General features: G+C 38.8%; 1 protein-coding gene across 2 annotated transcripts in view; it reads right to left on the bottom strand.

Annotated features, from left to right (window-relative positions):
* Window positions 1–25,539, bottom strand: part of cdh4 (cadherin 4, type 1, R-cadherin (retinal)) — a 429,819-nt gene that overhangs the window by 357,744 nt on the left and 46,536 nt on the right. The gene's annotated exons all lie outside the window — the stretch shown is intronic.

Below are 25,539 nucleotides of genomic sequence, written 5' to 3'. Positions count from 1 at the left end.
AAGCTTTTTACACAAGGAAAGTCACCAGACCTTTCAACTTCTATCTCCACTATGGAGCAACAGCTTCAGTGTGAACGTCAGTACAAGAAACCTCCATCCTGATATATCCGTAATGTGCGTAGCTATTCTGGTGCTGATTTGTCAGACGGTCTTGTGTTTTCATTACTCCTGCGATAAGTTAGCGGTTGTTTGGAACAATGATGTGACCGGGAGACATTGCTTGCAGCAATAAAAAAACATAATGGATAATGGCCTGGTTTTGTTGTTTGCTCTACAAACAAAAGAGCAAGAGCTTCTATTCTCGCTCAGCGTTTTCAAGAAACGTCATTTTAACGAGAAGTCCAGCATAGACGTAGTGGAGTCAACAACCACTAGACTCAAATTCCCAGAACGTAATAGAGAAAAATAACACAGCTGCGCGGAGTTATAGCAGAGACTCGGCGCAGCTAGTTAGTCTTCCTTATGAGATGAAGAGTATGATGGTGTAGACGGTGATATTAGCATGAAATCTGAAGATGAAGGTGAGATATTGTAGCTGGACAGACTTAAGTACTAAAGCGCTGCTGCATTGCTCAGTTTAGGTCGAGATGAAGCAAAGGCTAAATCCCACTGGCTCCACTATAAGCTGGTAGTCGAATGGCATTGTGGGTAATCTAGACAACCATTCACCAAAATGGAAATATGTCAAAGAAGGTTAAACAAAAAAAAAGAAAAAGAAAAAAAAGGGTACAAATCAACTAGAATTTCACTACAATATAAATCTGAAGCTCACATGTTAATGTGCACGCGAAGCAGTAAAAGTGATCCAAATATGGGTTTTGATTGAAATTGCCCGAAATGTGTCCCAAATGAAGCTAAATCGTTTGTCTCACATGATATTTAGGTTTGTCTTTTTTCTCTTGTATAGCAGATTACAGTTCATTTGACCGTCACACACACGTGGAACCAAACACCAGCGGTGCAATCTTGTAAGTAAGAAAACAATACCACATAAGACAGTTCTTTATTATGGCGCGGCAAAATGATTCTTTCCTTCGAGAAAGCTTCTTCTTCTCTCCCAAATTGGACAGAAAGATGGAAGACCTTGCATTGATGATGCTCATTTAAAAGTGCTATGAGAAGACAGAGAACCGGCGACAGAGCAGTTCTCAAACACAATAGCAGCAAACAAGTGAGGCTGAGAATGAGCTTCCAATCTGATAAAAAAAAAAAAAAAAATAGAAGAAGAAAGGGGGAAAAAAAACCTCTGAACAACAAAGCCTTCATTTTCTTCTTCTCTTTCTTGTGTTGTGAAGGATAATGCTTCTTTGTCACTTTGCTTTTCTTCTGTTTTTGCAGCCATTCTTCAGTCTGCTTTTAAGCAAGGATTGTAGAAAGTGTATGTAGTGCACATTGTTTTTTTTTTCCTTTTTTTTAAAAAAAAGAAACAATTGTCAGAAATTTCACACTGCCTTTTCTCCATTCCAGTTCATCTACACAGAGATGTAAGAAACTATATTTATGTATTGCGTATCCTCTAAACTGTGTCAGGCATGTCTTTCTTTGTAACACAGCACCAATCCAATGTATTCAGCATCAGGGTCACGACAGTTCATCATTTATCCCATTTTTCTCTCATCTCCGCTTCCTGAAGGCATTCTGGCACACAGTTCTGCCTCGTTTTTGCCCTAATACTCGTTCCTCAATTCCAACCATGCTTCGACCTCTTAGCATGCACCTCAGCACCTTGCCTAAATGTATAAATAAATAAAAAATGAATCCAATAAATCCCCCAAGCTTCTTCCTGCCCTGCATAAAGTCTTACTGTGAAAGTAGTAAAATAATGCATTGTTGTAGTTTAGTCTGATAAAGCTTGTGTGATTCTGCATCCAGACAGTGCACTCACTAGTTTATCTGTGCCGTGGTGTCATGATTATATCAATGATAATGGAATACAAAATGAATTAAATCTATACAATACTAAAAAACGTCATTAGGGGACGATATTGTTCATATCAACATTCCTACTGTCAATATGCTGTAAGTAAAAATAAAAGCCCAACCCATTATCATCATCAAAGTTCTTATATTTATTATGGAGTTATTATATTTATTATTGAGTTCTTATATTTATTAGCCTATTCGACTAGTGGAATCGGTTCTCTCCAAACATTAGTGGCTCAAAATCAAGCCAAGCCCACTTAAATATAATGAGAATTTTAACAAAAATTAGTTGCCATCAGAACTTTCAGGGACAGAAAGCTTTATAGCACCAATACATTATATAGCCAAAACATCATTGACTACGTTTACATAGACAGCAGTAATCTAATTATTGACCTTATTCTGAATAAGACAATATTGTGATTAAGGTGTTTACATGAGTTGCTTTTAGAATACTCCTTTCATGTACCTGTTTTACATGTGATAGAACATAGATCGATTAACAGCACACATCATTACCTCCCCGTGCCACGCCGTCCGATGGTCTTCGTTATGGGACCACATACAGTTTTGGGTGTTTTTATTTTTAATTATACGAAAGCTTCAAGTGCAGTTAATTATTTGTCGTGCTATGCGTGCAAAAAGACGACTGCTTAAAGCCGTGGGCTGCGTCCCAAACCGCGTACTTACCTACTGTATAGCAGCCGAGATACATGTATTTCTCCTACTATACAGTAGGTAAATACGTGGTTTTGGACGCAGCCGTGCTCTCGTTTGCCGTCAAACAATTGAGCACTGCCGTGTGTGTATGTGTCCTGTTCCAAATGCGGTGAAAACTCCCACACGACGTTAATAAAGTGATTAGAGTGTTTACATGTCTGTAATAAAAGACTAAAACAGGAATACTCCACACGTCTTAATTCCATTTGTGTTTACTTCGAGTATGACTTTAATCGGATTAAGGTAATTAAAAATTGCTTTTTACATGCTAGTTTCTTAATCAGAGTATCGTCTTAATCGGGTTAATATCGGATTATTGTTGTCCATGTAAACTTACTGAGTGTGCACGTTTAAATAACGATCCTGGAATTTAAATATTGGATTGTGTGCATAAAATAAATCTGTTATAAGGGATCTGGGTTTTTTTTCTATTCTCAGTTAAAAGGTTCTCTAACTGTAAAACGTTTGAGAACCCCTGGTTTAAACCTTAAAAAAAAAAAAAGAAAAGAAAAAGCTTATTTACTTAAAATTACGTGATACAATTAATTATGATTCCAACTATAACACGCAGGCGAGAGCATGGTTTATTACATAGGAGCAGCATCAATAAAACAACATGACACTAATCTACAGCAAGCAATTGTGAAGCTGAGAAAAGAGGGAAAGTCTATCAGAGCCATTGCACATAGAGCACTGGGCACAGACAATACAACAATTTGGAATGTCCTGAAAAAGAAAGAAATCACTGGTGTACTAACAACCAGACATGGAACAAGTCAGCCAAGAAAAACAGCAGCAGTTGATTACAGAAACATTGTGAGAGCTGTGAAGAAAAACCCTCCACAGGGCACGGGTGAAGGTATAATAATCCACCGTTCAGAGAAGACTTCAAGAGGAGAAATATAGAGGCCACAAGATGCAAACCGCTCATCAGCACTAAGAGTCAGAAATCCAGATTGGAATTCGCAAAGAAATACAGAGATGAGCCATAAAGGTTCTGGAACCAAGATTAACCGCTAACAAAGTGATGGAAAGACCAAAGTGTGGAGAAAGAAAGGATCTGCTCATGATCCAAAACATACAAGCTCATCTGTGGAACATGGTGGAGGTAGTGTCATGGCTTGGGCTTGCATGGCTGCTTCTGGAACATTCTCACTAGTCTTTATTAATGATGAACTCATGATAGTAGCAGCAGAATTAATTCAGAAGTCTAAAGAAACATTGTCAGCCAATTACAGAGAAATGCTTCTGATCTTATTGAGAGGAACTTCATCATGCAGCAACCCAACAACCTAAAACACACTTCCAACACAACAAGGGACTTCACTTGGGGGGGATTAGGAAGGTTTTAGACGAGCCAAATCAATCACCAGACCTTAACCCATTGAGCAGCATTTCACCAGGGGTGGATAGAGAAGCCAAAGATTTTACAAGTACAAGTAAAACTACTCATGAAAAATAATTACTCAAGTAAGAGTAAAAGTAATAATGTTAATAATTACTTGAGTATAAAGTAATAACGTATCGAATGAGAAGACTATTCAAGTAAGTTACTAATTACTTCGGATCTAATTAAAATGAAGGGAATATCCTGAATCACAGACAACATGGAGAACTGTCTATTCTGTTTATACGATATAAAACCTGGGTTCAAAATGAAGCAGCATACCCCGGTCCTGTGATGGGTACAATAACACAGAACCTGTCGTTCTTAATACAAAATCTCTCTCACACACACACACACACACACCCCAAAAAACAAACATTTTCCCAACAGTTGACCATCTTTATAACATGTTAACAACACAAACTTGCCAGCATCTGCATTTAAACAAGACAACAGAGAACAAAAGAACTGACTGTGGAACAGAACAGAAGAGAAAGTGTGTGCAGAGAGAGAGAGAGCGAGAGAGAGCGAGCGAGAGAGACAGACAGAGACAGAACAGAGAGAGAGAGAACAGAGAGAGAGAGAGAGAGACAGAGAGAGAGAACAGAGAGAGAGAAAGAGATAGACAGAGAGAGACAGAGACAGAGAGAGACACACAGAGTGAGAGACACAGAGAGAGAGAAAGAGAGCGAGACAGAGTTAGCGAGACAGAGAGAGACAGAGAGAGAGAGACAGAGAGAGAACAGAGAGAGAGAAAGAGATAGAGACAGAGACAGACACACAGAGTGAGACACGGAGAGAGAGAGAGAGCGAGACAGAGTTAGCGAGACAGAGAGAGACAGAGAGAGAAAGAGATCGAGACAGAGAGACAGACAGAGAGAGCGAGACAGAGAGAGAGAGAGAGAGACAGAGCGCCTCCGTCGAGACTTGTTACCTCATTATACGTGATATAAACTAATCATTAAAACTACATATATTCATTAATATTTAACAGTGACGGAGGACCCTCTCGAGTGTAGCGAAGTAAAAGTCCAAAACTTGACTAAGCGTATTAGTATGGCCAGTTAAACCTATTCTTAAAAGTACTTTTTTCCCCAAAAAAGTTACTCAAGTAAAGTAACAGTAGCACGTTACCACCCCCCTCTGCATTTCACCTCCTGAAGAGGAGACTGAAGGGAGAAACCCCCCAGACAAACAACTGAAAGAAGCTGAAGTCATTCAATAGTGCAGTTAATTATAATTCCACCATAACCTGCAAGTGAAAATGGTTTATTACACAGACGTTGCATCAATAAAACACAGCACTATACATCTATAAATCTGTAAACCATAATAAAATACCGAAACCTTGGAAAACAAATTCCTAACATAAATCATTATTCAGTTCTACCTGGCTTAATGGTACGCCGTGCAATTAATTCGAATCCCTCTCTAACTAGCAGACGAGAGCGTGGTTTATTATATAGAAGCAGCATAAATAAAACAACATAAAATGACAAATTCTGCATTTAAATGATCAGAAGTCTACCTGTACATATCAGTTAGCATAGTTGTAAAAAAAGAGAAGATGATGATATGGACCTGAGCTGACTGCCAACCATAAAAATGTGATCCAAAAAGTGCTAATTAGCCATCTTCTAAATAATAACCAAACCATACATTCCTTTCCACTAGTACTTGATGTGTCTTTTGAGCACTGAAAAAAAGCAAACGTTCACAAAACAAGCACCCAAAAACAAGATTGCGCTGTGACACAACAAAGAAAATTCATTATTTACAACTAACATGGTGTGAAACAATATTTCCTGTGACAGAAAAGGAACAGGGTATGTATGGCGGTGCGAACAGAGACTTTTCATGCTGTTTTGACTTCCTCCTCTGAAGGAAAACCTCGTCTTTTTACAGACTAATTAAACGTCTTGGTTATGAATAACAATGACGTGCTTTGTTATTATTTCATATTCATATCTGTTTGTTTTGATTAATTATTACAAAAGGAGGTTAAAGTAGCAACAAACATTATTTGCTTTAGCGTGTCCTCAAAGTCATGCTGTCACAAGCAATGACTGCCTGCCATGAGACACTTCAGCCATATTCTTTAATTATTTCATGTTTGGAGAATTGCTTTTGCTTTCAATTCCCAGTACAAGTCATATAATCGCTACAGTAAATGAGCTCGACAAATCTGCAGGCAAATGGCCACTAATCTACTGTAAATAAAGCAGTTATAAGTTCTGGAATGACTCGTGGTTATAACCTCGGGGCAGTATGATCAACACTGATCCAATAACACTACAGAATCAACACCTTACCTTTGACCTTGGCCTAACAAGTGTTCATAAAACACTTAGAACATTCCTATGTTCTGCTTCATCCCCTGTCACATCCGTTATACTTCTCTCCACTTATTTCTGAACGTTTTTTAATATCAGTTTATAACCAGCAGAACACGGACTCCAGGTGTGTGTGGGTGTGTGTGTGTGTGTGTGTGTGTCTGGCATGGCTGAGTGCTATTTAACACGGTTCCAGCCAAGCATTCAGCACTTTGAAGCGTACAGGAAAGGATTTCACACTGTAGGCAGGGGCAATGGGAATGTGCAATCATAGCAATTTCTGCAATTTCTGTACATACACACACTCTGAACAGTGGGAATTGAGAAGCACAAACTCCACCATTTCACATACACATGCACGCACGCGCACACACACGCACACTACATGCGCACTACTATAGTGCACAAACAGACTGTAAAGGTAATTCAATTTCCTGCAGCTGGTAATTCAATTTCCCACAGCTGAGCTGGAGTCCAAATGATCTCCATCAACTGCACAATCAGCCACTGAGTCTGTGATTTTCCCAGCTGGACTTTCACGAACAAGCGAGAAAGAAAGAGAGAGAGAGCGAGCGAGTGAGCGAGCGAGAGAGAGACAGCATGAGAGAGAGAAAGAAAAAGAGAGAGAGAGGTACAGATGTTCAAACTACGCAGTGAAAATGTCAATATTTCAAATCTTCAGACCAGAATTCAGACCAGTAACATTTAAATAGATATGACATTTAGATAAAAATAACTTCTTTAAAATATATTACAATGCAGTGTACCGCATAGTCACCTCCAGAATTATTGGCACCCTTCATGAAAATTAAACCGATGTAATGAGCTCTACTGGAAAACAGGTGCTCATGATCGCACAAATAGACCATAGGTTACGAATAACGTTCATCTACAAAAGCTGTTAGAGAGGAGTTAGTATGAAAGTAAATTATGTGCAGACCTAGAGGTCGTTGTATAGTGTACAGTGAAGAGGTTCTTATGAAGACAGTCGGAGGAAGTTTATTCCACCACTGGGTGCCAAGACGGAGTAGGAAAACCTTCTAGTTGAATCTAGTCGAGTAGAGCCATGGAAGTTGGAACAGAGCGTGGTTTGATAAATGCCTTCAGGTAGATGGGGGCTTCTCTGTTTTTGGCTTTGTAGGCAAACATCAGTGTTTGAAATCTGATGCGCTCAGCAGTGGGATAAGCTGGGGAGGTTGGAAACAAGGCTTGCAGCTGCATTCTGGATCAGTTGCAGAGGTCTAATTGCACACAGGGGAAAATCTGCCAGGAGCAAGTTGCAGTAGTCAAATCTTGGTACCAAACAAGCACCTGACTCGCCTCCATGAGGGGAAATGGCCAGATCTGCGAGATGTTGTAAAGGAGAAACCTAAATGACTGAGTTGGGTTAGCAATATGAACAGAAAATGATAGCTGGTTCTTCAGAACTGCATCAAGGTTTTGTGCTCGGTCAGGTACGTTGTAGCCAGACTAGTTAGGGTCTGATAGAATGATACCTGGTTGTCTAGAACAGTAACAAGGTTATGTGCATTGACAGATGGGGTGATCCTAGAGTTCTTCAGGGAGACGACAAGACCATGTGTCAAAGTTTGATAAGAAATCAATGTGGATCAGGGCTGATGATAGTTTGGCTGATTTATATGGTATGAAGCTGCTCAGTAACAGCCACAAGGGCAGTTATGTGGATTGTGCTGTGCTAGCCAGGGTCCTGGAGGATATTCTGGGTGAGAACGAGTGGCAACTGATTGTTAGAGAGAAAGGAGAGTAGTGGTAATGGTGGATAACGATTGGTAGTTGATCATCTCTGAGGTATGGGCGATTTCTGAATGGGCGCAAGCTGTGTTTTTTTGGAACGTAGTCGGCACATGACCAATAGTTTGGAGTCGTGCGTGAGATGAAGGATATCCTGGATGGGATGGGATTCAGCAGATAAATGGTAGGATTGCTGGATGGAGGAGAAAAGCATGCTAAGGAGATGAGATAGAGAGAGAGCCTCCATGAAGAGGAGTGGCTAGATCTTTTGAAATGGCTGGATTTTAAAAAAGAAAAAAAAAAAAAAGATACCTACATGACTAAGTTTGATTTACAATATACCAAAATGGTAGCTGCTTGCCCAGAACTGCACCAAGGTTATGTGCATCTAGAGATGGTATGATTCTGGATTGTAATAAAATGAGATGATATAATGGTTCTTCAAGGAGATGACAAGATCTTGCATCAAATGTTAATGAGAGATTAAGAATAATGAGGACCAATCATAGTTGAGTTGATTAAGCAGTATGAAGCTTCTCAGTAACAGTCATGGGGCAATTCTGTGGACTGTGCAGTTTTGAAGCAAGACTTATTAGGGTCCTGGGTGGGAGCTGATTTTAGAGAGGGAAGTTATACTGGTAATCCAAGGTGTATAGCCCTTGCCGTCTTGAAAGCAGTCGAGACGTGACTAGATATTATGCAGTGTTTTACAATGCATGTGATGAAGAATAGGTCTGGAGAATTGTGAATGATGGGATCCTGCAGACAAGTGGTACAATTGCTTTACGAAACAAGCTATGGAATCTCTTCTGTATTAAGAATGAGAAGGAGGTGTAGTAGCAGAAGTATCTGAGAAAGATTGGCAGCTCTTGTTAATCTCTTCAAAGATGATGAAGGGTAAAAAGTGGGGGCGGGGGGGATCTTCTGGTGCTTGTGCGGATCAGATCTAGATACTTCTAGATTGCAAAAGGATGTCTTGTCACATCAGAAGACAACACTGATTGAAGATAACGGCATGAGATCAGCATCAAGTTGTGAATTTCTCGACTTTCTCGCAGTTACTCGTAATTCTCTCTAGGCTAAAAAGACACAATGTTATTAGTGTTGTGTGAAAGTTTAACATGATACAGTGTGTGGCATTCTAACATAAATGTGTTTTTAATAGCTGTAAGAGTTCCCTGGGTTAGATTTTCTGTTCTACATTTATTCATGTTCAGTAACTGCTCTGGCCTCACAGTGGAACCGTAGAGTTTATGGTAGGGATTCGCACCATGGATAGGAAAACTTTCCATTGCAGCTATTTACATAGAGGTAGCAGAATCAATCATTTGTGATATTGCTGTTTAGTTTTGCAAACTGTATTTAAGCAACTGAAGAAAACAAACAGTACCTTTTGTAATAGATAAGCCTATACCAGAGCGCAAATATTGGGGGTGGGGGGGTAGAGTGAACACTGCTTCGGACAACGAAATGCTTTCACACTGATATACATATATAGCTTCTATGCTCTTTGTTTTATTTCTCAAAACCTGCACAGTACACTAATCTCAATAGCAGCTCTATATTAGGTTAAAGTGAATGTCTGACCATATGGTGTCTTGCGTATTTATCCACATAAGCACAAATTTCTGCATGCCTAAGAGTGCCAAAACATGGCTGCTTTGTTAAAGTACTACAATAAAGTACCTGAAATCCAATAAATAACCATCTCAACCTTATGGTGTGAAATTTTAATTGTGTGCTCTGGGACATCAATTCTTCAGTAATTAATTTCAACCATTTAAAAAAAAATTTTTTGCCCCATCATTCTTATCCCCAGTACTTTTCAAAACATTTACTTCACACACCAGTAGCATTCCTGAAACTTCTTCCAACAAAGCATGTCTCATAGGAAAGCACTGTTCAAACATTTAAAGCAGCCACAGCTTGATTGATGCTTTGAAAATGTTTTAAAATGTAGTTGCTGTGGTTTACATCACCTATATCATGTCTTCACTAGGAAAAGAAAGTAAAAAGTGCTCCAGGCTGGTTTAACTCGCCATTGTAATGATGACTAGAGGCAATATCGACTCACTTTATATTTACATATGCCACATTATCATCATGATTTCAGTTTTCTAGAAAGAAATGTATGATGCAATAATGGGACCATATCACCATATCTGTCATACAACTTACAGAAACTCATACGCGTCATATTTCTAGACATCTACATGAGAAATGTACGTGAAAATTCTGCCATATTTACATGACAGAATATATATATACATACATACATACATACATACACACACACACATACATATATATATATATATATATATATATATATATATATATATATATATATATATATATATATATATATATATATATATATATATATATATATACACACACACACATACATATATATAATATATATATATATATATATATATATATATATATATTCTGAGAAGCTTAACATGATTCTATGAATTATGATAAATTACGATTAGGCCATAAACATTGTATAAGCGATGCGAAATCATCCTAGTCTTATACTGATAAGACATGGTGGGTGTGTAAATATAACAAAGAGCAAGCAGCAGATTGAAAACGCACACAAAACAAGACAAAGATCACTGACTGACAGATCAGATGAATGAGAGGATGTTAGAGAAACAGAGACAGAGAGAGAAGTGTACAGAAAAAGGAAAGAAAGAGAGATAGTGGACATTATCAGTTCATCTTCACCTGAAATGTATTTATTACCTGTCAGAGTTGGGATGTTATCAATCCCACTGCACTTTCTATTCTATATTTGAATGTCCCCCAAGGCACATTGAAATTCTCTGTAACAGCATAATCAATTTGTTGCTGTTTTCTTTATTTATATATTAAGAAAATAGTGACAGAGGTCATCCCCTCTGCTTCTTTTCCTATTCTGTTCATTGCACCTTCCCCTGTTTCTGTCTATCATAAAATGTCTATCAATGTTCTTCTGCTTCTTTCAATCAAGTCTTCTTCTGTGTATCTTTGATGCTTCTGCCCATCTTCGCTTACTCCTATCATTACTGCGTCTGTCCTTCTCCTGTCCATCATTAATGCTTCTGTCCATCTTTACTGCTTGTCTAACTTCACTGCTTCTGTCTATCATTACTGCTTCTGTCCTTCACCTGTCCATCTTCCCCTGCTTCTGTCTATTATTTCTTCTTCTGTCTATCTTTACTGCTTCTGTCCATCTTTATTGCTGCTATCCATCCTCCCCTGCTTCTGTGTACCATTACCGCTCCTGTCCATCATTTCTTCTTCTGTCCATCCTCACTGCTTCTCTCTATCATTACTGCTTCTGTCTATTATTTCTTTGTCTATCTTTACTGCTTCTGTACATCATCCATTGCTACTGTCTATCATTACGGTTTCTGCCCTTCACCTGTCCATCATTAATGCTTCTGTCAATCATTTCTTCTTCTGTTCAGCTTCCTTTCTTCTGTTCAGCTTCCCTTAATTCTCTCCTTCCTTCCTGCAGCGGTCATCTTCCCGTACTTCCCCAATTTCTTTTCCCCCAGTTCTGTTCATCATCTCTGCTCCTGTCCCTTTTCTCTGCTTCTGTACATCAGCCCTGCTTCTGCTCTTCTTCATCTGCTTCTGCCAAGTTGCTGTACTTACACTGTGGAAAAGGGTCAAATATGCAAAAGATGCTGGAAAACCAAAGAATATGCAGGACCTGGAGGATTTTTTCTGATTCCTGATTCGGTCCATCACCTATGCATCAGCTAATCAGCCCCTGCTTCTGTCCACCTCCTCCTGCTTCTGTCCATCTTCACTCCTTCAGTTCACCTACCCTAATTAAGTCCCTCCTTCCTACAGTATGCCTGTCATCTTGCCCTATTTCTGTCCATCATACCTGCTTATGTGCCCATACCCAGCTGTCCATTCCTGCTTCTGTCCATCTCCCTATGTTTCTTACTCTGCATGTGCTCATCCGCCTTCTTTCTAACTTCCCCTGTTTCTGTCTATAAAATATAAAATTTTCATACAAGTTCATGCCGCTCTCCCTCACAGCGTTTAACCGGGGAAGCTTCAACAGCAGCTCTGAAAAGAAAAAGGAGAAACCACAGAGCTGTAGGTAATACACACACACCAGTCATCTTCATTGTTTTCAGGCTTCCTCAGGCATCATGATATTGGAAGTCTGATCAAACGGGTGTGCCAGGGATCATATAACAAATACAACACACCAAAGAACAATACATGTCCTGCGACACTTTAGGCTACATTTATGGTTTAAAAAAAAAAAAAAAAAACCCGCAAATGAAACAGCGTTAAAAAAAAAACAAAAAAAAAAACAGCATCCATATCAAACATGACCTGGAGGGCTAAGCTCATATTTTGATTTAAAAGATGGTGTGAATCAAAATACCAGGGGAAAGCTGCAAAAATCTGAATTAAGCTTGGAGAAAGAGCACAAAAAAAAAAAACACGACAAAGCCAAGAGTTTGAATTTGTGATTATATTTATATGAAACAACATCACACATAAATAACTGTCTGTAAAAGTATTTCACTTGAGAGCACATTCAAAGTGAACTAGGCTTTTTTAATTATAAGAACATTAAAAGGCTAGATTTGTTTGGTTTTATTATCTTGTTATTAAGTATGTAGATTTATTCATATTTAATTAAACAAAGCCTCATTTGCATAAACACTCGTACTTTTTAAAAACGTACCAATACCAAAGAATATCAGCAATCTAATGGCAAAGATTCATAGACTACGTTTACATGGACAGCATTATGCTAATTATTGACCTTATTTTGAATAAGACAATATCCTGATTAAGGTGTTTACACGAGTCGCTTTTAGAATACTCCTTTCATGTTCAGGTGTTACATGTTATAGAACATAGATCGATTAACAGCACACGTCATTACGTCCACACGCCACGCCGTCCCCTCCAGAATTTCATGTATCAACATACAGTTGGTCTTCGTTATGGAACCGTGTACAGTTTTGGGTGTTTTAATTTTACATTTTTACGAACGCTTCAAGTGCGGTTAATTATTTGTCGTGCTACAGTGAGGGAAAAAAGTATTTGATCCCCTGCTGATTTTGTACGTTTGCCCACTGACAAAGAAATGATCAGTCTATAATTTTAATGGTAGTTGTATTTGAACAGTGAGAGACAGAATAACAACAAAAAAATCCAGAAAAACGAATGTCAAAAATTTTATAAATTAATTTGCATTTTAATGAGGGAAAAAAGTATTTGACCCCCTCTCAATCAGAAAGATTTTTGGCTCCCAGGTGTCTTTTATACAGGTAACGAGCTGAGATTAGGAGCACACTCTTAAAGGGAGTGCTCCTAATATCAGTTTGTTACCTGTATAAAAGACACCTGTCCACAGAAGCAATCAATCAATCAGGTTCCAAACTATCCACCATGGCCAAGACCAAAGAGCTCTCCAAGGATGTCAGGGACAAGATTGTAGACCTACACAAGTCTGGAATGGGCTACAAGACCATTGCCAAGCAGCTTGGTGAGAAGGGGACAACAGTTGGTGCGATTATTCGCAAATGGAAGAAACACAAAAGAACTGCCAATCTCCCTCGGCCTGGGGCTCCATGCAAGATCTCACCTCGTGGAGTTGCAGTGATCATGAGAACAGTGAGGAATCAGCCCAGAACTACACGGGAGGATCTTGTCAATGATCTCAAGGCAGCTGGGACCATAGTCACCAAGAAAACAATTGGTAACACACTACGCCGTGAAGGACTGAAATCCTGCAGCACGCGCAAGGTCCGCTGCTCAAGAAAGCACATATACATGCCCGTCTGAAGTTTGCCAATGAACATCTGAATGATTCAGAGGACAACTGGGTGAAAGTGTTGAGGTCAGATGAGACCAAAATGGAGCTCTTTGGCATCAACTCAACTCGCCGTGTTTGGAGGAGGAGGAATGCTGCCTATGACCCCTGGAACACCATCCTCACCGTCAAACATGGAGGCGGAAACATTATGCTTTGGGGGTGTTTTTCTGCTAAGGGGACAGGACAACTTCACCGCATCAAAGGGACGATGGACGGGGCCATGTACCGTCAAATCTTGGGTGAAAACCTCCTTCCCTCAGCCAGGGCATTGAAAATGGGTCGTGGATGGGTATTCCAGCATGACAATGACCCAAAACACACGGCCAAGGCAACAAAGGAGTGGCTCAAGAAGAAGCACATTAAGGTCCTGGAGTGACCTAGGCAGTCTCCAGACCTAAATCCCATAGAAAATCTGTGGAGAGAGCTGAAGGTTCGAGTTGTCAAACGTCAGCCTCGAAACCTTAATAATTTGGAGAAGATCTGCAAAGAGGAGGGGGACAAAATCCCTCCTGAGATGTGTGCAAACCTGGTGGCCAACTACAAGAAACGTCTGACCTCTGTGATTGCCAACAAGGGTTTTTAAACCAAGTACTAAGTCATGTTTTGCAGAGGGGTCAAATACATATTTCCCTCATTAAAATGCAAATCAATTTATAACATTTTTGACATGCGTTTTTCTGGATTTTTTTGTTGTTATTCTGTCTCTCACTGTTCAAATACAACTACCATTAAAATTATAGATTGATCATTTCTTTGTCAGTGGGCAAACATACAAAATCAGCAGGGGATCAAATACTTTTTTCCCTCACTGTATACGTGCAAACAGACGACTGCTTGAAGCCATGGGCTGCGTCCCAAACCGCATACTTACCTACTGTATAGTAGCTGAAATATGTGTATCTCGCCTACTATATACATGTATTTCTCCTACTATATAGCAGGTAAGTATGCGGTTTGGGACACAGCCGTGCTCTCTTGTTTGCTGTAAAACGGTTGAGCACTGCCGTGTGTGTACATGTACTGTTGCAAAATGCGGTGAAAACTCCCACACGACGTTAAGAGTGTGATTAAGGTGTGTACATGTCTGTAACGCACGTCGATAATGAGAATAAAACAGGAATACTCCACACGTCTTAATTCGATTTGTGTTTACTTCGAGTATGACTTTAATCAGATTAAGGTAATAAAAAATTCCTGTTTATATGCTAGTTTCTTAATCAGAGTATCGTCTTAATCGGGTTAACATCGGAATACTGTTATCCATGTATACGTACTGAGTGATCTTTGTTTTATTTCATGTCCTATTCACCTGTAGTGTTTTACCACCGTTATTACTCTCCCATTCACTAACAAACACGAGTTACGCTTCAACCAGTCATGTGTTTTTCCATTTCAACTAATTTTATTTGAAAGAGTAACAAACAGATTGGGTTCAAGGGATGGACGAACGGATCAAATGGTAAGGAATGTTAGGTAAGTGAGAGCGAGAACTAGAGGCTTTAGAAAGATTGTCTGTGCTTTGAGCTCTGAGATCCAGTCTTCCCCTCAGAAATCCCTGTAAACTCATTCCTTCTTTCTCTCTACAGATCAGGGCATGATGAAGGAAAAGCAACGGCAACAGCACAGAATTCAGAGAAACCTGGTAGAGCGAAAGGTGAGGACACAAGCACCATTAAGCTGGAGGCTAGATTCAGAATTTTTTTTTTTTTTTTTTTTTTAAGAGAGATTTCAGCTCCAAAGCATGTGGAAAAATAAGCGTCTATTAGTTCAACAACCCAAGCCTGCACGCTCCAGACTGCGGCCCATGAGCCGAAGGAGAAATATTGTTTGAAAAAACCTACAACGCCTGCAGCATGTCTGAACCGGACTGAATCTGCCGAGTCTACAGTTCAACGTCAGTGTCTTGAGCTGTTTAACACTGGATGGTAAGTACGGCTAATGCTCTCTGAAAATGAACCACCATGATATCCATCACCTCTATGATCTGCATGACAACCCTTCTTTTAAGCAATCGAGGGTGCTTATATTTTTTGCCTTCCATTTCAATCACTAAAGCACCCTTATGAAAGCATTCTCTGTAACGCCTACAAATACTTTCAACTGGAAAAAAAAAAATGGTAGCATGTGCCAAGAATCAAATATTTTATCGATTCCATGAAAATCTTAACCTTTTAATCTTAAACTAAAACAAGTTTACTTTTATATTTAGGAAGTGATGCACAGTACGGTGCATATTTCAGCAGGAGCAGAAAAACCTTTATTTTCACTTAAACTGATTTAATTGGATTTCATACAAATTGCATCACAAAATAAAAACCATTAGCCAGCCAGACTTCTTGTTTTGTCTAGAGCGTGGGCAATTTTCATAAAATGTCTTCCTCACGAATGAATCTTGACAACACTCCGTTCGCAGTGGAGCCATATAACCATATTTGACTATAGCCATGGACTCTGAACAGATGAGAAGCATCTGTTCTGAACTTGACGCAGGGAATAAACGTCTGTCCCAGCACATTTAAACATCACCAACATTTCTTTTTTCCTGAGGTGCTCATTTCATCACTTCAATAATCAGCCTGAAACGGAAATAAATAAATAAATCAATCAAAGAAAGTCAGTGCTGGTGTGAATATTTTCAGTCCAGTGACTATATCTTACCTTGGAAAAGCTCAGTGGATCACAGTGTTCAAAAATCTGCTGTACAGCAGTGTATACATATGGGAATTCAGACGATCAATCAGTTCGCAACTTCATCGTTCACGATTCTGAAATTTGTTGACGGCTAGTGTGCAAAAATCATATATCAGATAATCCATGGCTCGTGGGCAGAGCACCTGGGCCTCAGACTACAACGAAAGATGAGGCTTCTCACCCCGGGTCTCATGTTAAACTTACAAACTCAAACTTTTCATGCGATTTGCCTCAGGTCGTTTCTCAGGACTGGAGAACTGGAGAAGCAGAGATTTTCTACTTACCATCATCAACAATTTTACACTTACCCGAAGTGCTGCTGGTTCACGTATAAAGTGTTCTAATGAGTAACCCAAATTAGACCTTTGAACAGTTTCCCTCAAGTTGACAAGAAAATTATGTATGAATCACTAAATATAAATGTCTTCATTGGGGAGATGTAAGAGATAATGATGAGAATGGATGTGAGTTCATCTGTTTATTAATCATGGTATTATTTATTACCAAGCGTAATCAACGGGAAATCAAACAACAAAGTGTATGGGAGCATTCTCCCCATGTCCATGTGTTGCTCCTGGATTTTCCAGTTCCCTCCACTTATATAACAGTCTACAAAATTCTTTAAACTGTGTCTCATTCACCCATTCTCGCACACACACAGAGCTGCCTTGCAAGGCATTAGCTTGCCATCAAGAGTAACTTGGGGTTTAGAGACTTTCCCACGGACACTTTGGCATGTGGATTCACGTGGGCCTGGAATCAAATGGCCAACCCTACGATTAGTGGAGAACCCACTCTATCACAGCCGCCCTGAACATGAAAACACCAAAACATGCTAGTAGGTGGGTTGTTGACTCTAATTTTGCCATTAGATGTGTATGTGTGTGGGAACTCACCCTTACGTCTCATCCAGGGTGTATACAAGCCCCACGGCACCAGTTTTAATACAAAAGAGTCATATTCCTAGTTCTAAAAAAACGAGGAACTTGGCAAACACACTCATTTAAAAAGCCAGTATGAATAAAAATGCATATTACATCCAACAAGAGATCTAAGAGAAAGCACATTTTCCTCATCCAAATCTAATTACGCTTAAAACCAGGCGTGATATTTCCTGTGTTAGTGGCACGCCTGTTTGCCTTCCTCAAAAGGGAAGAATCTGTTTCAGTGCTATGCGAGAACCTCAAGCTTTAAATCATTAATTTCTTCCTGCCTGCTGCTCCACTGTCTTTAGACCTGCAGGAGAGGACTTTCAAAGTACATGAACTCGATTTAAGTGCATTTCCTCTGGAAAAGGCAAACAAGCTGACAGCACAGCTGTGGATGTTTCAGCTGTTTAGTTTTTTGATGAACTTGCTTGAGAATTTTCACATTTGAATTTCCTCCATGTCTGTGAACACCACTGATCTGACAGGAAAAGGGTTCATGTCACACTTGTGACCCAGTCTAGGGTCAGAAAAAGGAAGCGGAAAAAAGGAAAATCACTCCTGACGCCCAAAACTCTACATGTGACCAGCTTTAAATGTCTATTAAACATTTAACTGCTATTTAGCCCTTTTAAGTCTGAAAAAGTTCAAATTTAGCATTTTCAGCATTGAATCTTAGAAAAGCCACCTGCAGTTTCATGTTTTACAAGGTCTTGGCTTCGATCTGCTCTTAAATACGACACAGGGCTGAAAGCGAAAAGGTTGAGGGTTTTTCTTCCAGCATAGAATTAGCAAGTACATAAAATGCATTTAACTAGCATTTATGCTAATGACATGAGGACATTATAATAACTTATCTATCCAATGACTAGTCTATAATTTGAGCAGCACAGCCAATTTCAAAAGTAGGGCTGGGTGATATGACAAAAATATCACATCAAGATACTTGAGGACATTTCTGTGATGCATAATGCGTACCACAGTATATAATTTAGCCAACAAACTGTCTGGAAAACAGTAGTAAAATAAACAAAAAATCTGCTAAACTGAGTTTGACGATACTTTTCTTTAATGCCTACAAAGACAAAGAAGATTAAGTTTTTTAAAAATGTCAAAAGCATCCATTCAGTAGCATTTCAATTTGTAATTATTAAAAACATTTAAAAAATAATACATCACCATACCAACGATATCTCAGAAAAAGTTTATGGCGTATTCACTTACCATGACATCGATATTAGATCAATATATCACCAGCCCTAGTTCAAAGTGGCCATGTCAACATCACCGTAACATTTTACACAATAGTAATTTCCTTCTTCCCACAGTCTTCAGGAATGATGCAACTTCCTGTTGAACATGTGATTTTCCAAATATTTCATAGCGGTGAATGTGTTCAGGTAATAGGGTTGAGTGAATGTGAACTAAAACGTGTATACGGTCTCGCCCGAAAGTATAGGGATGGCAAGGCCAATCCTTTTGTTTCTGCTATACACTGAAGACTTTCGGTTTGAGATCAAAAGATGAATATGAGACGACAGATCAGAATTTCAGCTTTCATTTCATGAGATTTGCATCGAGATGTGTCTAGATGTGTTCAACACGACTGAGAAACTTCCTGCTGAACTCACAGTTGAGTATTTTGTTTTTCTCCGTGATATGTTTATCCATTCAGGCCAGCCATATTTTTAAACTTACACGAGTCAGATACTAAGTATTAATGAAATAAACTTGAGGATCTGATCATAAATATTAATTAAAAGATTATGCTGAGAGTTGAACAGGAAGAAAAAAAAAGCAATCTACCAATATTACAATGTATAAGGATGATTTTCAAGATAATAACAAATTTTTAGGATAATTTTTAATGACTGGAAAAATGACATGAGGTGACTCAGCTACTACACCAGGTTTACCTACAATATACTGGTCAGCTTATTCAAATTTTCCTTATACCATACCACTGTTGAATTTTCAAATCAGACAGTAAATGTCCTGCACTTTCCATAATTTTTCATTTTCAGGTTTCTTGGTAACTTGACAAGCTGTGTTTTGTTTATTGGGTTGTCTTTTGATGTTGTGGTTTTTTGTTTTTTTTTTTTTTTTTTGGGGGGGGGGGGGGGTAAGGGGGGGCTGGTGAGGGAACAACTATATATAGCTGCTAAGTGATACCAGAAACTTGTTTTCAGGTGGTCATTTAGCACTCTGAAATAAAATGTTCAGGAAATCTACTGGCAAAATCTTCAGGGCGGGGGACTTTGTGTTTCTCAGTAACAGGCTGGATTAATTGTAGCTACAATCATAAGATTGTAGTTAATAAGAACAACAAATCCTGCTCGTGGCTGAATTCTCTCTCTGTAACAATCCCAACTTCAAGAGAAACTGAGCAAACAACAAATTTTGCTATAATTGATGCTTAACTGCAAGGCCCAAACAGTATTTTTATAGATTTTACACTTAACTACAGTAATATAACTACAGTAATATAACATATGTCTTTATTAAAGCTTCCTCCAGCTCTCTGGATGATTAACATTTCTAGCCTTTGAAAGAGGTTCTACATGAAACACTGTTGGAAAATTAGAAACACTTGTAAAGGTTCCTAGGAGTCCAGACATTTAAGGGTTCCTCCACAGAGACCAACCATACCTTCCTTCATTTAAGTTCAATCACCTAATCTATGATGTCACTGCGGACCTCATAACGGCCAAGTTAATATATAAATCATATCTCTAGTTTTACAGAAATTCTAACCAATCCGACTTGAGAATTCAGCAGCAATGAGGTATAACTATAGCAAATTTTTTTTTACAGACTTCAAATGCATGCAGAAGACGGTTAAGTGAAGCGAAACCTGTGATTAATTATTAACCTTGTTATGAATATATTACTGTAAAGACAATGCAAATATCCTGAAATAGCTATAGCAGAGGTTTCATCCAAGTATCTTAAGAAAGAAAAAAAAATATGAATGAAATAAGAAAAAAGTACAGTACAGTGTGTGTGTTTTTTTTTTATCTTAGCACTACTGCTGCTGATGTGGTAGATTCTCCGGGGGCATGTGAAGCACCTGACATCGGTGTAGAAACTAAATCACACAACTGGAGGCAATCTCTGTATAAAACAAAGTTATTTCTTCTTTCATCACAGAACTGTTGGAACTTTTCCTTTCTCGCGCCATGAATACAGCCTGATGTCAAATATAATTAGCGCTTTACTTTATAGTGCATGAACTACCTAATTATTACGTAATCTCTAGTACATATTTTTAAATATTAAGGTACATAGTAAGGTTCATGATCATGGAGCACATACAAAAACAAGGGGTAAGATTGTGACACTGTATATTTTTGACCATTTATGCAGGTACTATGAATAGCCAAAGCGAACATGCATCACCTTGCACTCTTGACTTCCTCGTGACTGATTTCTCTCAGTAAGATGCACTGTTAGGCTTCAAAAACATAATTTTACCAGAGAAGTCCCAACGTTTTATTTTGAATACAGGGTAGCCATGAATCGGTTAACCTCAACATTTAGTCTTATACAGTACATTTACCTTTCACACACACACACAACCAAATACTCTCAGATTTAATAGCTCATATACACAAAATCCTCTCAACATTTATACAACATTCAAACACATCACCCTGATAACACTATCACTACAATGAAGCATGGTGGTGGCAGCATCACGTTGCGCGTTACCCGTGGTCTCTTGGTTGTTACTCTGACAACGGCTTTTGGTGGATGGACTCCTCTTGGAGTCGCACTTGTGTCGTATTCTTTCTATTTCTAAAAAAAATAATGGCACCATGCTCACAGCACAGTGTTGCACCACAGCACAGCACCATGTTCACAGTATGGGATTTTTTTTTTTTTTTTTTTTTTTAATCAAACCCCGATTAATACTTTTCCAAATTACCACAGGTTTATTTAAATGCACTTTGTTTCCATACATGTTATCATTTCTGCAGTAAAAAACGTATACAGGGATTTGATGAAGGATGCTGTACATAATCTAAACTGAATAATAAACAGATTGAAAGAATTTGTGAAGAGACATTTATTTATCATTGTTGGAAGGCGTCTCAAGTGTCAGTGCTCTCTAACAGTTTTACGTCATGGGAGAGTCTTCAGGACACTATGTTTTTTGTTTTTTTTCCCGCTCTTATTAAATTCAAGAGAGAGAAAGAAAAAAAAGAGACGTAAAGGATGTTTCATAATGTTAAATACAGCTTTTAATAGATTTTTTTTTTTTTAAAGAACTATGTCGTTCATTAATAAATTCAAATTTCCAATCATTGTCACACCGCTCTTGAATAAAACGAATAAAACATTCCACGATGTGTCTGAGGGGTTAAATTCGTCTATGTGAGAGCATCTTGTGGTTATGTCTGAACGGTCTAGACTGCACCTCACACACACACATAATGTGTGCACATAAATATACAAACCCTCACTCAAACTCTCCGGCCAGCACCTGGACAACTTCCATCACTCCCTTCTGGCTCAAGCAATATTCTGTGATGTTGTTTCTATCACATTTTCCATTAAAAGTGACATTTCATCTAAATACAACCCTTGAGCCAAAGACCAGGGAACTCAGACATGATCACAGGGTGTAAGGGGAGATGAGAGACATTTATAAGTGTGTGTGAGAGAGAGAGATTGGGGGGGGGGGGGGGGGGGGGGGTTGTAAATAACAGGTGCAGTCATCTTGTGATGGAACATAGGGTTATTATATGATTCATTTTTGAACCTTCGAATTACACGTCTGTACTGGAGGAGTTTATTAAATGCACGAGACCATTAACAAATGTCCCTTAACAAAATGACCATTAACAAAAACCAGTATGTTCATCCAGTTGTCCAGCTTTGTCTCTTGCTCTCTGTCACCTCTTTTTCACTTTTCTGGCAGACTCTTTTCATCAATCGTTTCCTTTAACTTTTTTTCCTTTCTTGTTGTTCTGGTTAAATCAGTATTTTTATTTGCCGTTTGTGTGTGTGTGTGTGTGTGTGTGTGTGTGTGTGTGTGTGTGTGTGTGTGTGTGTGTGTGTGTGTTTTATAAACAGTGACACAGCCATTGACCACTGCTTCCTCTGCATACCCCTGCAGTGCAGTCGAGTTCACCATCCACCCACCCCAACCCACCCCAACCCATCCACACACCCCTTCCATTACTGGAAGGATTGGTGGTTCCTAAATTTAACTGCAGGCTGTCGACAAATCCCAGCAAAACACTTTATCGACGCTAACCCTCCAGACCTGTAAGATACTTAACGTATTTTAAATCAAACAAACCAACTAATTCACTAAACCAAACTAACGATAACGATAAATAAATACATACATAAATAATGCTGACTGGTAAATATACACAGCGTGTCACATTATGTGTTCCAAGTCATAAAAGCACACACTGAATGCTTTTACACCGAATTGTCTTGTTTGAACTCCTCTTACACATAAAACGCTCTCAATACTCCTCCCACATTCAAACACAGTGAAGAATGGGGGTGGTAGCATCACATTGAGTGTTAGCCTCAGTCTCTTGGTTGTTTCTCTGACTAACGCCCTCCTTAAAGATTGGATACTTTCCAAACAAATGTTATCTGATGCCGCTGTTTTTCATCAAAACGCTACATAGTGTGGTAGAATTAAAGCCTCGTACCTGAAATGTTTAGCTAACTATTGTAGAAAAGTTTCCTTTTTTTCCCCCTTCTCAACAAAACAAACTCCAGACTTTTTTATTTATTTATTTATGTATTTTGTTTTTACAATTTTATGCATATATTCATATATGTAGATTTTCATATGATGTCGAGATTATGTTCTTAAAGCAGGCCTAAATGTAAACCTTTCCCTGCAATAAACATATCTAAGCAAGTGAAAGTATCCTAAACATGAGCAAATTTGTCGAATATTTGGTTTATTATGAGATTATTAGAAATAGTATAATATTCAGCCTACTTTTAGATGCTTTTACACATTTTAAGCTTTAAATATTCTTGTTCTGTTGGCAGATCTGATTCTTTCTAGAAAATGCTTAAATTTAGAAAAAATTATCTGCTGATAGTACATAGGTTATTAATAGGTTTAATCGTTATATTTACTTTATTGTACTCTCGATTCATCCATCCATTTTCCATAATGCTTACCCTACACAGGGTCACAGGGGAGCCTGAAGCCTATCCAAGGGAACTCAGAGTAGATAAGGCAGGGGACACCCTGCCAAGCCATCTGCCAAGCCATCACAAGGCACAATTCACACACTACGGACAATTACAGTAGGAATTTTGGGATTAACAAACACTGTTAAAATCTGTATCCTGTGTTTATATATTTCTGTAAAGCTGCTTTGAGACAATGAGCGTTGTAAAAAGCGCTACACAAATAAAACTGAACTGAATTGAATTGAAATGCCAGTCAGTCTACAACGCATGTTTTGGGCTGGGGGAGTAAACTGGCGTACCCAAGAGAAACCGCCAAAGCACGGGGAGAACATGCAAACTCCACACTCACATTGCGGAGGCAGGATTCGAGCCCCCGGAGCTGCAAGGCAAACGTGCTAACCACTAAACCACCATGCGCCTGTTTATTATAATCTTCTAACAGGAAATACTAGAGATATTTATAGACTACATTCAAGCTATTTTCACACTTTTTGCAGCATTAAACCCTTGATTGAGAATAAAATCTGTATTCAGTGTACAAATGGTTTTTTCCCCCATCATGCTTAATAATAATGGAGAGTTTGGGGGTCAGCTTGGGTTAACATCAGTGTGGGTTTCCTCCAAGTTCTCAGGATTTACATTATTCACCTGGGAGATGTTTTTATCCAAGACCAATCAATCCTAATATATATCTAAATATACAGTACATAAATATACAGTATATAGTTTAGGACTAAGGGTCTCATTTGACTGTGCACCGATGGCTGTCTAGCAGTCCTGGGATTTAAGCTCGCAACCTTTTGTTCAGCAGCACACCATTTCCTCTGCTGAGCTTCGCTGCCAGCTGGAAAACAGCCCAAAAGAAATAATCATTTCTTATAACTGAGACGTATGCACAAGCAGTAAAGTACTGTACTGTGGGCTTCTTTGTAGGCATGCCCTTCATCGATCATCCAGAAGAGTTACTCTATTTAAAAAAAAAAAAAAAAAAAGAAGAAAAGAAGAAGAAAAAAAAAAAACGACAGGCATTGAGCAAGCACTCACAAAAGGAGAATGAAAAACTCTACAATTACAAAGAGTGGCATTTTTGCTGGTAAACAGAGCAATTAAGCATATGGCCGTATGCATTTATAAAATCCGACAGACACCCACACACACAGAGCCGGTAGATTATACTATGCAAACAGACAGAATGTTGAATAAACCTCACTTTCCTCTACTCCAGAACAGCTGAATGATGCTGTGTACATGTTTGTATAACCAGGGGTTTCAGATTAATTCAGCTCATAAACAAATTACCGAGGGCTTTAGGGCCTGGATTGAATGTGTTAGAGGGAAAAACACAAATCGCTGTATTGCTGTGACTCCCCTGGACCTGATTTTGACACTCTAGCTTTTATCCAGTCACAGAGATTTCATTAATGCTCAGGCATGGCAGGTTGTTAAAGAGCTAATGCGCCGCAATCATTTCAGCACGGTACATCCACAGACAACGGTTCACCTTTGAAAGGAAATGCGTAAAAAAGGATGTGTTCACTGCCATCTCGCTGCTGATTTTCTGTCATAATTAATCACGAAGCATGGTTGCGTGTGCATTATTTCCGTATAACTGCACGGCTCGGACAGTAGCTCCGGGTGTAACGTGAACGACAGGTTTATATTAATGCGCTCGTTCTAACACGTTATTGTTTCTATAGTAACAGCTCATACACAGGGACTTGCATGGCGGCTGTTCCATATAATCTGAGACTAATAAAAAACAGATTTAAAAAC

This window comes from Ictalurus punctatus, chromosome 21 (assembly GCF_001660625.3).
Source record: "Ictalurus punctatus breed USDA103 chromosome 21, Coco_2.0, whole genome shotgun sequence".
NCBI classification, from domain to species: domain Eukaryota; kingdom Metazoa; phylum Chordata; class Actinopteri; order Siluriformes; family Ictaluridae; genus Ictalurus; species Ictalurus punctatus.
The sequence above is the reverse complement of the archived record's forward strand: the minus strand, read 5'-3'. Positions and strand labels throughout refer to the sequence as shown.